The sequence below is a fragment of the Saccopteryx leptura genome, chromosome 3, assembly GCF_036850995.1.
Source record: "Saccopteryx leptura isolate mSacLep1 chromosome 3, mSacLep1_pri_phased_curated, whole genome shotgun sequence".
In the NCBI taxonomy this organism is placed as follows: domain Eukaryota; kingdom Metazoa; phylum Chordata; class Mammalia; order Chiroptera; family Emballonuridae; genus Saccopteryx; species Saccopteryx leptura.
Window position 1 is genome coordinate 246,099,404 of NC_089505.1, and position 13,204 is coordinate 246,112,607.

Consider the following 13,204-nt stretch of genomic DNA (forward strand, 5'->3'; position numbering starts at 1 on the left):
GAGGACCCAGGTTCGAGACCCCAAGGTTGCCAGCTTGAGCGCAGGCTCATCTGGTTTGAGCAAAAGCTCACCAGCTTGGACCCAAGGTCACTGGCTCGAGCAAGGGGTTACTTAGTCTGCTGAAGGCCTGCGGTCAAGGCACATATGAGAAAGCAATCAAGGAACAACTAAGGTGTCGCAATGCTCAACGAAAAACTAATGATTGATGCTTCTCATCTCTCCGTTCCTGTCTGTCTGCCCCTGTCTATCCCTCTCTCTGACTCTGTCTCTCAAAAAAAAGGGAGTATACACAGGTTGCAATATGGTATCAAAAGATGCTGTCCAAGCACTTAAAAATCTGAAATAAAAGTAGAGCTGACATTTACTAACACCTTGTACATGCCAAAGAATAGAAGCTTTTCACACAAAAGCTCACTTAATCCTCATATTAGTTTTAACACCATTTTATAGGTAAGAAAACTGAAGTTCAGAAAGACTAAAATAACTTACCCAAAATCTCATGGTAAGAGAAAAAAAGGGATTCGAATCCCGATCTTCTGATTTCAAAGCCTATTCTCTTTCTACTAAACCATTACTCATTTTCTTTTACTACATGAAAACAAAATTTCCAGATCACTTTAAGAGCACCCAAGAGAAAAATCTTTAAGACAGCCATGAACCACAAAGTAATCACTGATCCCTAATAAACGTTTAAACCAAAGTATCTAGTATATACACCCTTCATATTGAAAGATTACATGCAAGAGACTAAAAAACTAATTTATAACCAATATTTAAGGTAACAGTCATGCGTGACATGAATGACTAGTTAATAAAAATGAATGAGATTTTCTGATTTCTTCCAACTGCTTTATCTTTACCCTTAAGTGCTTCAACACAACCAGAGAAGGAATGATAGTTTAGTGTACTAGCATGCTGAGTCCACATAAGAATTTAAAAGTGCATACAACCTCCCTCGCCATATTGCAGTTCACTTTTCACAGTATCACTGTAATGTGGATTTTGTGTGTGTGTTTTGTTGTTGTTTTTTTTTTTTTTTTTACAGAAACAGAGTCAGAGAGAGGGCTAGACAGGGACAGACAGGAATGGAGAAATGAGAAGGATCAATCATTTTTTGCATGTTGCAACAACTTAATTGTTCATCAATTGCTTTCTCATAAGTGCCTTGACCGCGGGCCTTCAGCAGACCAAGCAACCCCTTGCTCAAGCCAGCGACCTTGGGCTCAAGCTGGTGAGCTTTTGCTCAAACCAGATGAGCCCACACTCCAGCTGGCGACCTCCGGGTCTCGAACCTGGGTCCTCAGCATCCCAGTCTGACACTCTATCCACTGCACCACAGCCCGGTCAGGCGTAATGTGGATTTTTAAATTGTATACGTATGTCTACATTTTGTATCGCGGATTTTTCACTATACCACGGGATTTTGCGGTACGGTATTCACTGGTGAATACCCACATAGAATTTTATATGTTGTTAAAATTACATAGATTTAAGAGTGTAGAAAGTGTTTAAGAGCATAGGAAGTGTTTATGAGTGTGAGAACGGTAATAACAAGTGTGGGAAAGGTTTATAAGAATGTGGGGAGGGTTTATAAAGCCTTAAAATATATATTAATAATACAACAAATATAAAGTCGCTACTTTGCAGATTTTCACCTATCTTGGGGGAGGGGGTCTGGAACCTAACCCCCATGATAGATGAGGGGCTACTTATTACATATGTATATTAACACAAAATGAAGTATAATTAAATTATTTCAAATTTTCAAAAAATGCAACAGAAGCCCACAAAGTCTAGAATATCTAAACATCAACAAAATTTAAAGCTGTTTGGAATAATGTAAATTATGCGTTTTTCTGTATAAATTTAGTGAAAATTTATACCTTTTTGAAAATGTTTTCCCAGTTTATCAATTTTAATTGCAAATCTGAACTAGCAAACATTCCTGGAAAAAAAAATTAACACTTTACATCAAATGAAGGGAAAAAAAATTGTGCACAATTTCAAAGCTCTTATAGCAAAAAGATTTTAAATCAACATTAAGTCGCCGGATCCTGGTAACAAATAAGTTTTTATTCAGAACTCCTTCAGATTAAAAGAGTATTTTCCCCTTCCCCTAAATTTCGCCTAGCAATAAATTAAGATTAACAATAATTAGCTTGAAGTAGCCTTCATTGCCCAATTCAACTAAAGATTTTGTGGAAATGTCTCCTTCATTCGCATTTACCACAAACAACAAAAGATCAGTTTCAAACGTCCTCAAGGATTCCTGTATAGAATATACATTCTCTCCCACCTTTAACAGTACGAGGCCCAAGACAGGAATCACACAAAATACAACACTAACGATGCGTATTGAGGATTCCTGAGAGATTTGGAAATAAACATCAGAGCCACTTAAGAGCCCTCTGTGTCGCGCAGCGAGGTGACAATTTCTTTGCTTTCACACCCGTAGAGGCAGGCTAAGAAAGCCCGACCAGCAGAAGCCGCCGGATGGTAACAATCCCCCTTCCTTTCCGACTTCTCCTTCCCGACTCCCCCAGCTCCAGCCCCAAACACGTTCTTCTCTCCACGTTTCTTGCACTACGTCGCTAGCCAAAGGGGTCAGCCCGAGCTCCACCGCCTCTTCAAAGCCCAGGGGGGATGGTTACTCCCACAGCGGTGCTCCCTCACCGCGCGCACTCCGCTGTCAGGCCCGGCGGCGATGGGGAAGGGGCCTCCTCGGCCTTGCCCAAGGGCTGTTTCCCGGTCCTCTGCCCAGTGCAACGACGTCAGACGGCTCCTTCTGCAGCACGGTCCTAGCACGGGTGCCCGACCCGGCCCTCAGGGCAGTGGGGTGAGCCGACGCGGTAGCAGGGTGACCAAGCTCCCCGTCCCGTCCCAGGGGTCCCTCAACCTCCTCCCGCCCCCGCCGTCAGCCCGCCGCCATTTTGTGCGTAGCCGCTGCGACACAGATACAATAGTCGGCCTGGATCTCGTAGGAAAGGCTCAGGACCCCCACGCTATGGGCTCCCGCCTTCCAACCCCCTACTTCCCCACCAGGCAGCGGTCCTACCTATGCCTACCAGTCTAACAGCCGGATTCCATTTGCGCCCCACACAGCTCAGCTCCCAGCCTCCAGTCCCGATGCCGAAGAAGCTACCGCCTCTAAAGACCTGCACGCATGCGCGCCTGTCGAGCCTTTGAGAGCCCTCCTCGGCTCCGGGCGCCTGCGTACCGCCAGCACCAAGCACGCCCGGAGGCAGGAACGGACCCGGTTTCGAAAGAGGTCGCTGTCGCATCCACTCAAGCGTGTAGTAAAACTCCAAGCACCCACCAATCAATATCAATACCTCTGCCTGTTTTGTGCCAAGTCTTATCCAGATCATGCGCATCGCCAGTCTGTGTTGTCTCACCTCCTCCGTGAAGTCTTCCCTGGTCATTTTACCCTCAATAATACATTAAATTAGGTAATACTCAACTGGCACTTGATATCATAATGCTTTGCATAGTTAAGGTTTTTACCTGCCTTAATTCTTTAGCCTTGTACTTTTTTATTTTTTATTAAATTTTTACATTTTTGTGTTAACATGGATTCAAGTGTCCCACTCAAAATAACACCCTCACCCCCAAACAATGTACCACTCATTACACCCCTTTTGCTCCCCTCCCCCTGACTCTCTCCCCTACTTCCCTTCTGGGATTTGCTGTCCTGTTATCTGTATCTATGTGTTATGTACATACAATTTCACTAATTGTGTTATGTACATAGAATTTCACTAATCCCTTCACCTTCTCTTGTTTGTTATCCCCTCATCCCTCTTCCCTCTGACAGCTGTCCCTCTGCTCCCCATAACCCCGCCTCTGCCTCTAGTCTATTCTGTTCCTCAGTTCACTATATTCATTAGATTACACATATAAGTGAGATCATATGATATTTGTCTTTCTCTGCCTGGCTTATTTCACTTAGGATAATAATCTGCAGGTCCATCCATGTCATCGCAAAAGGTAAGATTTCCTTCTTTTTCACAAGTGTGTAGTATTCAATTGTGTATATGTACCACTCGAACTCTGGGTCGCTGGCTTGAGCGTGGGATCATAGAAACAACCCCATAGTCACTGGCTTGAGCCCAAAGGTCTCTCTGGCTTGAATCCCAAGGTCACTGGCTTGAGCTCAAGGTCGCTGGCTTGAGCAAGGGGTCACTCGCTCTGCTGTAGCCCCCACTCAAGGTCACACGCTCTGCTGTAGCCCTCAGTCAAGGCACATATGAAAAAGCAATCATTGAACAACTAAGGTGCCGCAACAAAGAATTGATGTTTCTCATCTCTCTCCCTTTCTGTCTGTCCTTGTCTGTCTCTCTCTCTGTTACAAAAAAAAACAAAATGAGTTTAACTTTCTCAAAATTCTTTCATATGTCATCTCACAATAAAAATATGTATGGTAGATATTTTTAACCTTTATTTTAATGATGAAAAACATTGGGTTGAGAGAACTTGAGTAAATTCTCAAGGTTCTTAGAACATTATACTAAGTGAAATAAGTAAATCAGAAAAAGCTAAGAACTATGATTTCACACATAGGTGGGATATAAAAATGAGACTCGTGGCCATAGATAAAAGAGAAGTGGTAGACCCTGACTGGTTAGCACAGTTGGTTGAGACCCTTGTCCCAAAGCAACAAGGTTGTGGGATCAAGCCCCAGTGAGGGCACACACATGGAAAGCAACCAATGAATGTATGACTGAGTAGAACAACAGTCATGAATGCTTTCCTTCCCCCCTCCCCTCTCTTTTCCTTTCTCTCTCTGCCTCTCTAAAAATAAAAAATTTAGCCTTGGCTAGATAGCTCAGAGTGTCCTACTAGAATGCAGAGGGTCAGTTCAATTCCCTGATCAGGGCACATACAAGAGCAGCTCCATGTTCCTGTCTTTCTCTCCCTGCCTCTCCCTCTTTCTCTCAAAAAAAAAAAAAAAAAAAAAAAGAGTGAAGTGGTTACCAGGGGACGGGGGTTGGGAGAGAGGAGAATAAGGAGGGACAAATATACCCTGAGGGAAAATGATTTGACTTTGGGTGGTAGGCATACAACATACTCAACAGTTCAAATGCTATAGAAATGTTTACCTGAAACCTATGTATTCTTGTATTTTTCTGAAGCTGGAAACAGGGAGGCAGTCAGACAGACTCTCACAAGCGCCTGACCAGGATCCACCAGGCACACCCACCAGGAGGCGATGCTCTACCCATCTGGGGCATTGCTCTGTTGCAACCAGAGCCATTCTAGCTCCTGAGGCAGAGGCCCTGGAGCCATCCTCAGCGCCCGGGCCAACTTTGCTCCAATGGAACCTTGGCTGCGGGAGGGGAAGAGAGAGACAGAGAGGAGAGGGGGAAGGGTGGAGAAGCAGATGGGTGCTTCTCCTGTGTGCCCTGGCCAGGAATCAAACCCAGGACTCCTGCACGCCAGGCCGACACTCTACCACTGAGCCAACCTGCCAGGGCTGAAAGAAATCTTTTATAAAATATATCTTATCGGATTTTCCTTTCAAACTAAAAATCCTGCCTAAGGCAACAAGCTAAAAACAACAAAGAAAATTCTCCCAAAACTCTAAATAAGCAATGTTGACGTTTGATGTGCTTTTGTTCATACATTTCTTTATAGTCATATAAATACACATACACAAGCATGTTATCTATATGCAATGGGAAATAGTCTTTATTCTTTTTCCCCAAAATTTACATATTAGCCTGGTTTTTGCTTTTCTGATTACTGGCATTTCTCCATATAAACTATATAAATATCCTCTTTTTCAAGTCTGGCATAATATTTATAGTATGGCTCCATCATTAATTATTCAACCTGTTACTGAACACTGAAGTTGTTTTGAGTCTTTTTACATTATTAACATTGCTCTATACAAACAACCTTATGAACTATTTTTCTTTCTTTCTTTCTTTCTTTCTTTCTTTCTATCTCTCTTCTTTCTTTCTCTCTTTTTTTTTAAAGATTTTATTTATTCATTATAGAGAGGGGAGAGAGACAGAGAGAGAGAGAGAAGGGGGGAGGAGCAGAAAGCATCAACTCCCATATGTGCCTTGACCAGGCAAGCCCAGGGTTTTGAACCGGCAACTTCAGCGTTTCCAGGTTGACACTTTATCCACTGCGTCACCACAGGTCAGGCTCTTTCTTTCTCTCTTTCCTTCTTTCCCTCTTTCTTTCTTTTTTATTTTAGAGAGAAAGAAGGAGAGAGAGAGAAACATTTATTTGTTTTTCCACTCATTTATGCATTCACTGGTTGTTTCTTGTATGTGTCCTGACCCGGGATTGAACCTGCAACCTTGGAGTGTTGGAAGGATGCTCTAACCAACTAAGCTAGCTGGCCAGGGCCTTAATATTGTTTGAACCCCCAAAGTGAGACTGTTTGATTAAAAGACATAGCTATGTATATAATTTTATTAGATATTCTTGGAATACTTTCCAAAGAATTTATACTGTACAAATACCCACTTTCACTAAATACATAGGAGAATGACCATTTTCCCACAACCTCACTTCTTTCTCTGAACTCTGAAATAATGAACATCATTGGACTTGTCAGGTCTTTTAAAGGTTTGGTAGAATTCACCTCCGAAATACGTCATCTGGTGCTTTTTCTAGGGGCTGCTCTTGAACAACTTTCTCTACATATTTTATGATATCTGTTTTGATTAAAATTTCTCTTTCTCCTCCACAATCATTTTTGTAATTCTCCTAAAAAAGCATTCATGTTAACTCTACTGCTCACAGAAATTAGAGGATATTTCAAAATGAATATGTAGCGATAAATTATCTCCTAATTTTTATGAGTGTAGGTTTTCAAATTCATTTCCCTACAGTTGGGAAAAATAACCTCTTAAATTCCTTTCATTTCCTTTATGTTTCCCCCTTACAAGGTTTTATTTTATGGCACTTCACACTTTCCAACAGGCTGTAAATTTATTTCTTGTTGTTTCTTGTCTATCTCTCTCCACTAGAACATGAGCTCTATGATATAATAATAACAGGGTATTTTTGTTTTATTCACAACTTTATCTCCAATACCTAGAATGATATTTGGCACACTGTAAAAACTCAGTGTGTATTTGACTGAATGAATGAATGACCCTCATGAGTGTGTGTGTGTGTGTGTATATGAAACTGTTGTGCATCCTTTCAAATCTACTAGTCACGTGCATTTCCTCCTTTAAAAAACTCTTTAAATATTCTTTGCTCATTTTCCTAAGTAGCTGGTTGTCTCTTTTTTATAATTAGAAGATAGTTCCTGCCTGACTAGGTGGTGGCGAAGTGGAAAGAGCATCAGACTGGGACGCAGAGGATCCAGGTTCGAAACCCCGAGATCCCGGCTTGAATGTGGGATTGCTGGCTTGAGTGTGGGATCATAGACACGACCCCATGGTTGCTGGGTTGAGCCCAAAAGTCTCTGGCTTGAATCCCAAGCTTTCTGGCTTGAGCAAGGGGTCACTTACTCTGCTGTAGCCTCCCGCCCCGCCCCATCAAAGCACATATGAGAAAACAATACATGAACAACTAAGATGCTGCAACAAAGAATTGATGCTACTCATCTCCCTTCCTGTCTGTCCCTATCTGTCCCTCTCTCTGTCTCTCTCTGTATCTCTCTCTGTCTCTGTCGCAAAAAAATGAGAAAACAATAGAGCAATCAGTGAAAATCAATAGCTCTCGAAGATACCAATATAATTGATCACCCTTAGTGAGATTGACTGGAGAAAAAAAGAATGAAATGAAATATCAGAAATGAAAGAATACAAATGTCAAAAGGAACAAATAAAGGAATATTATAAGCAACTTTATGCCAATAAATTCTACAATTTTCATGAAATGGACCAATTTTTTGAGAATGTGAACTATCAAAACTAACCCAATATAAAATAGGTAAATAACTTAAATTTGTAGTCAATAATCTTCAAAGAAAGAAATCCCCAGGCCCAGATGGTTACACAGAATTCTATTTCCATTAAAAGAAAAGATGAAGAAACACCTTCAAATTGATCATAAATTTAAATGTAAAGAATAAAACTATTAATCTTTTAGAAGAAAATATAGTGGAAAATCTTCTTTGCCTGATGATAGATAAATTCTTAGACATGATACCAAATCTATAATCTAGAAAAGAAAAAGATCAATTAATTAAATTTTGCCAAAATAAAGAGTTTTGTTCTTTAAAAGACAACCTTAAGAAGATAAAAAGATAAGTGACTGACCAGAAGGACATATGTGTATATCACATATCTGACAAAGGACTTGCATCAAAAATAGGAAAATAACACTTAAAACTAAAGAATAAGAAAACAATTCATTTAAAATATGACAACATACTTGAACAGATATTTCACTAAAAAGGACATGAAAAAACATTCAACATCATTAGCTATTACGAAATGCAAATTAAAACCAGTGAGATACTACTACACATTAGATCAGCTAAAACTTGACAATACCAAATGCATACAGGAGACGAAGTATACAGTACTATCAAACATCACTGAAGGGAATACAAAATGGTACAGTCACTTTAGAAAATGGTTTGGCACTTTCATATAAAGTTAAACAGACATTTACTGTACATTAGTCTTCCTTTATATGCTGTTTCACTTTCCATGGTTTCAGTTACCCACAGTAAACCCAATCTGAAAATATTAAATGGGCCTGACCCATGATGGCACAGTGGATAGTGTCGAGGTGGAATACTGAGGTCGTGGGTTTGAAAACCTGGGTTTCCCTGGTCAAGGCACATATGGTAATTGATGTTTCCTGCTTCTCCCTTCTTCTCTCTCTCTTTCCTCTCCAAAATGAGTAAATAAAAAAAAATTTTATTTTTTATTTTTTCAAAGTGAAAAGCTGTGGGAAGGCAGACAGACAGACTCCGCATGCACCCGACCAGGATCCGCCCGGCATGCCCACCAAGGGCTGATGCTCAGCCCCTCTGGGGCATTGCTCCACTGCAATCAGAGTCATTCTAGTGCCGTAAGTGGAGGCCATGGAGCTATCCTCAGTGCCCAGGACAACTTTGCTCCAATGGAGCCTTGGCTGTGGGAGGGAAAGAGAGAGATAGAGAGAAAGGAGAGGGGGAAGTGTGGAGAAGCAGATGGGTGCTTCTCCTCTGTGCCCTGGCTGGGAATCTAACCCAGAACTTCCATACACGGGTCCAAACTTCTACCACTAAGCCAAATGGCCAGGGCCAATAAAATCTTTTAAAAATATATTAAATGGCCTGACCAGGAAGTAGTGCAGTGGATAAAGTATTGGACTGGGATGCAGAGGACCAAAGTTTGAAACTTTGAAGTTGCCAGCTTGAGCACAGACTCATCCAGCTGGAGCATGGGCTCACCAGCTTGAGTGTGGGGTTGCTGGCTTGAGCATGGGATCATAGACGTGACCCCATGGTCACTGGCTTGAGCCCAAAGGTCAATGGTTTCAAGTCCAGGGTCGCAGGCTTGAGCCCAAGGTCGCTGGCTTGAACAAGGGGTCACTCGCTCTGCTGGAGGCCCCCAGTCAAGGCACATATGAGAAAGCAATCATTGAACAACTATGGTGCCACAACGAAGAATTGATGCTTCTCATCTCTCTCCCTTTTTGTCTATCTGTCCCTAGCTGTCTCTCTCTCTCTGACTCTGTACAAATATATATATATATATATATATATATATATATATATATATATATATATATATATATTAATTAAATGGAAAATTCCAGAAATAAACAACCATAGGTTTATATTAAGCACCACTCTCCCTCTCCACTCTCACGCTAATACTTTTCTTCCCTTTCAGATGTGCATTTCCAATACTCCAAGGGTTCCCACAAGACTTGCAACCAAAAGAGCAATGGGCAGCAGCATCTCATCCTGGGCTAACTCCCTGAACCTGTCTCCAAGGCCCCCTTTTCTCTGATTCTTCAGTGAACCAAAGCAACCTCACCTAGGCTCTCTCTTGTTGTTTCTTCTATCCTAATCTCTTTGTTTCACTATCCTCAGCTTTAATAAACATACTCTCAAAATAAAAAAAGTTTTACATCGTATGCCATTCTGAATAGCATGATGAAATCTCTTGCTATTCTGTCCCATCCTGCCTAAAATGTGAATTTTAGCTTCGTCTTTTTTTTTAATCTTTTATTTATTTATTCATTTTAGAAAGGAGAGAGAGAGAGAGAGAGAGAGAGAGAGAGAGGAGAGAGACAGAGAGAAGGGGGGGAGGAGCAGGAAGCATCAACTTCCATATGTGCCTTGACCAGGCAAGCCCAGGGTCTCGAACCAGCGAACGGCACCACAAAGCACTGCGTTGCTTGTGTACAGTACTACTTCCTGTGACGCAGGACGCATGCATCACAACTCTGGAAGTGAGTCATATCACTTGTTACGGCTAGCAGTGACAAATATGGAACTGGACATTGACCATTTCATTAGCCAAAAGCAGGCCCATAGTTCCCATTGAAATACTGGTCAGTTTGTTAATTTAAATTTACTTGTTCTTTATTTTAAATATTGTATTTGTTCCCGTTTTGTTTTTTTACTTTAAAATAAGATATGTGCAGTGTGCATAGGGATTTGTTCATAGCTTTTTTATACTCCGGCCCTCCAACGGTCTGAGGGACAGTGAACTGCCCCCTGTGTAAAAAGTTTGGGGATCCCGATATAGACAGAAAAGGGGCCCTCAAGCCCCTCAACGAAATCTTCTGAGCATGGCTTTTAAGGTATAATGGCCAAGAAAGGAATAGAAAAGGCAAATAGAGCCCAAAAGAGATCAGGAAAATACCAGCTCTTGGCACACACCCTTAAAGGCTCCAGGGCCCTGAAGGGGCTTCATAGGATTCTATCAGGGCCCTGCTTCAAGAATGGAAAGAAAGGTCATTAAGCTAAAGCCTGCCAAACTTCTCAGCCCCCACCAGGGACATGCCTTTGCTGTAGGAAAAAGGGACACTAGAAGGTAAACTGCCCCCTTTCTTGAGGGTTCAGTCTCTTCCAGTCCTGCTCCAGCTACTTGTGACCTGACCTTGCCCGGCCTCCTGAGACTTGCTACTGAAGGCTAAAGGTGCCCAGGGCCGTTGGCCCCATCTCACATCACCTTGGACGAGCCTAGGGTAATTCTTCCAAGTAGCAGGTAAACTGATCTCATTTCTTGTAAACCTGACGGCCATTTACTATACCTTGCCTAATATTCAGGCTTTATTTATCCCTTGAAGATCTCTGTTGTGTGCTGGGGTCCAGCCCCGGGGGGAATCCAGGGGTCCCACAGGAAGAGACGGTGTCGGCACGAATCAAGTGAGAGAGCTGAATTCTTTTCTTTCTCTTTATTCTCTAGTTAGCATTTACTGCCAGGCATCTCTGCCAAATGCTGGTCTAGCTTTCTTTTTATGCACACACACTAAGTTACAATCACATGGTATTCAGAATACATTGATTAATCATTGTTTTTGTTTCACTATGGTTACATTTTCTAGGTAACAGTTAATTCATTTCTATAAACTATAAATCAGGTGGTAAGTCATTCAAAGACAATTATACAATAACTTGAACAACAATAACAATATTGGTACAAATTTCCAAAAGGTCAGTACTGATTAATAACTCTAACTTGTCTAGGATTCTATTGTCTAGTCAAATTTTATTTATTTACTATATTCTTACACTAATTAAGTTCTAACTTTATTTTTCTCAGAGTGTTCCACCACCTGCAGGTCAGGTATGCAAGAAGAAAGGAAAGTTTCTTTACTCTACCACATGAAAAGGCTAGGGAGGTAAAGTGATGAATTAAGTGAAGACTGAAAGGTGTTCTGTGTATAGTTACTGTTTCCTACCTATTCATAAGTCACAATCTATTCTTTCTAACATGATTAATAAGAAGAAATTCTCCTACAAACTTAACCCTTTATGAGGGATATCATAGCCAGCCCCTTATGTCTATGAGCCCAGTTCAAGAGGCTTACAGGCTTTTCTGTGGAACTCACATCCTCTGTCTCATTTCCAAAGAAATTACTACGAATCTACAGGGAAAGCACGGTACTATTATCCCTGTGCCATAAATGATAGCACACACCCAGAAAAGGGGGGATATAAGGCCAGATTAATTCAAAAAGGTCAAAGGGGGAAATATCGTTGTGCCTTTCCTTTGCGGTGACTTTGTCAACCCGCAGCCATTTGGCAGCCATTGATTTTCACTGCGGTAACTTTGTCAACCAGCAGCCGTTGGTCTTCTCTGCTGTGACTTTGTCAATCAGCAGTTTTTGATCTTCTTCTGCTGTGACCTTGTCAGCCAGCAGTTGTGGGTCTTCTCCTGCTGTGACCTTGTCAGCCAGCAGTTGTAGATTGGCTCCCAACAGTTGTGGGTATTGACAGTCTTATTTTCTGTTACTTTGTTTAATGTATAGTCTCTCCTTTATTCCTCTTGTCTCAATGCCTCATGCCTATTTTAGGCTGAGACCTGTTCCTAATTCCAGCTATAAGCAGTGGTCAATAGGATTTGGACTCTAGCTGCAGAGTGTGGAAATGTGACCACAATTCCAGTGCCTTGTGGACTTTTCCCAAATATGTGTAAGTCCTGCTCTTTGGAACATTTCTCAGACTGAAGTGAGATTGGGTTACATTTACAAATAATATAAAACAATAATGGTGTCAACATGGACTTAGTGAAATTACATTAACATGTTAAGGACATTTAAGACAGTAAAAATTTTATTTTGAATCCTATTATATTGATTAGAACTTTGTTTGATAATCTAGTGGGCTTTGGTCACTTTATTGTATTAGAACACTTGTAGAGTATTTGTTAACATTAGCTATTTTAATTTTATTGTTTATTTTATATTTTTCCAGTCTGCCTCAAAATCAGAACATAGGAATTCAAATGAGTAGAAAGATGCCACCCAAAACCAGAGGGGTTTTTAAGACCCTTATTGTTGTGGACCATTAATGGCAGGAAGCCATTATAGATTCGAGGCTTGGCAGGGGGCTAAGTTCTCCCCCCTCCATCTCCATATTTGGCTTTGATGCTGAGTATTTGTACCCACTCCACTTGCTTCCTAGGGTTGCAGGAAGCAATATACATGCCCTGCCTCTGACTCTTTGTTTGTTTCAGATGTTTGTAAATTTCACTAATGTATCCTGTTTTTGCCTTGGGAGAGTTCTTGTCTTAGCCTTTGATGTGCAAGTTTGTATCAGGGTCCTTGATTTGCATAG

At 41.3% G+C, this 13,204-nt stretch overlaps 1 protein-coding gene across 3 annotated transcripts in view; it reads right to left on the reverse strand.

The window, feature by feature from the left end:
* ZNF638 (zinc finger protein 638) overlaps positions 1-3,172 on the reverse strand; it is a 92,962-nt gene extending 89,790 nt beyond the window's left edge. For 2 of the 3 annotated variants that reach the window (XM_066378011.1, XM_066378009.1), the window contains exon 1: positions 3,056-3,159. The gene's annotated coding sequence lies outside the window, so the exon portion shown is untranslated. Of the gene's footprint in view, positions 1-3,055 lie in introns of all 3 variants that reach the window. The other variant, XM_066378010.1, reaches the window with a different exon arrangement.
* Positions 3,173-13,204: the final 10,032 nt, after the last annotated feature.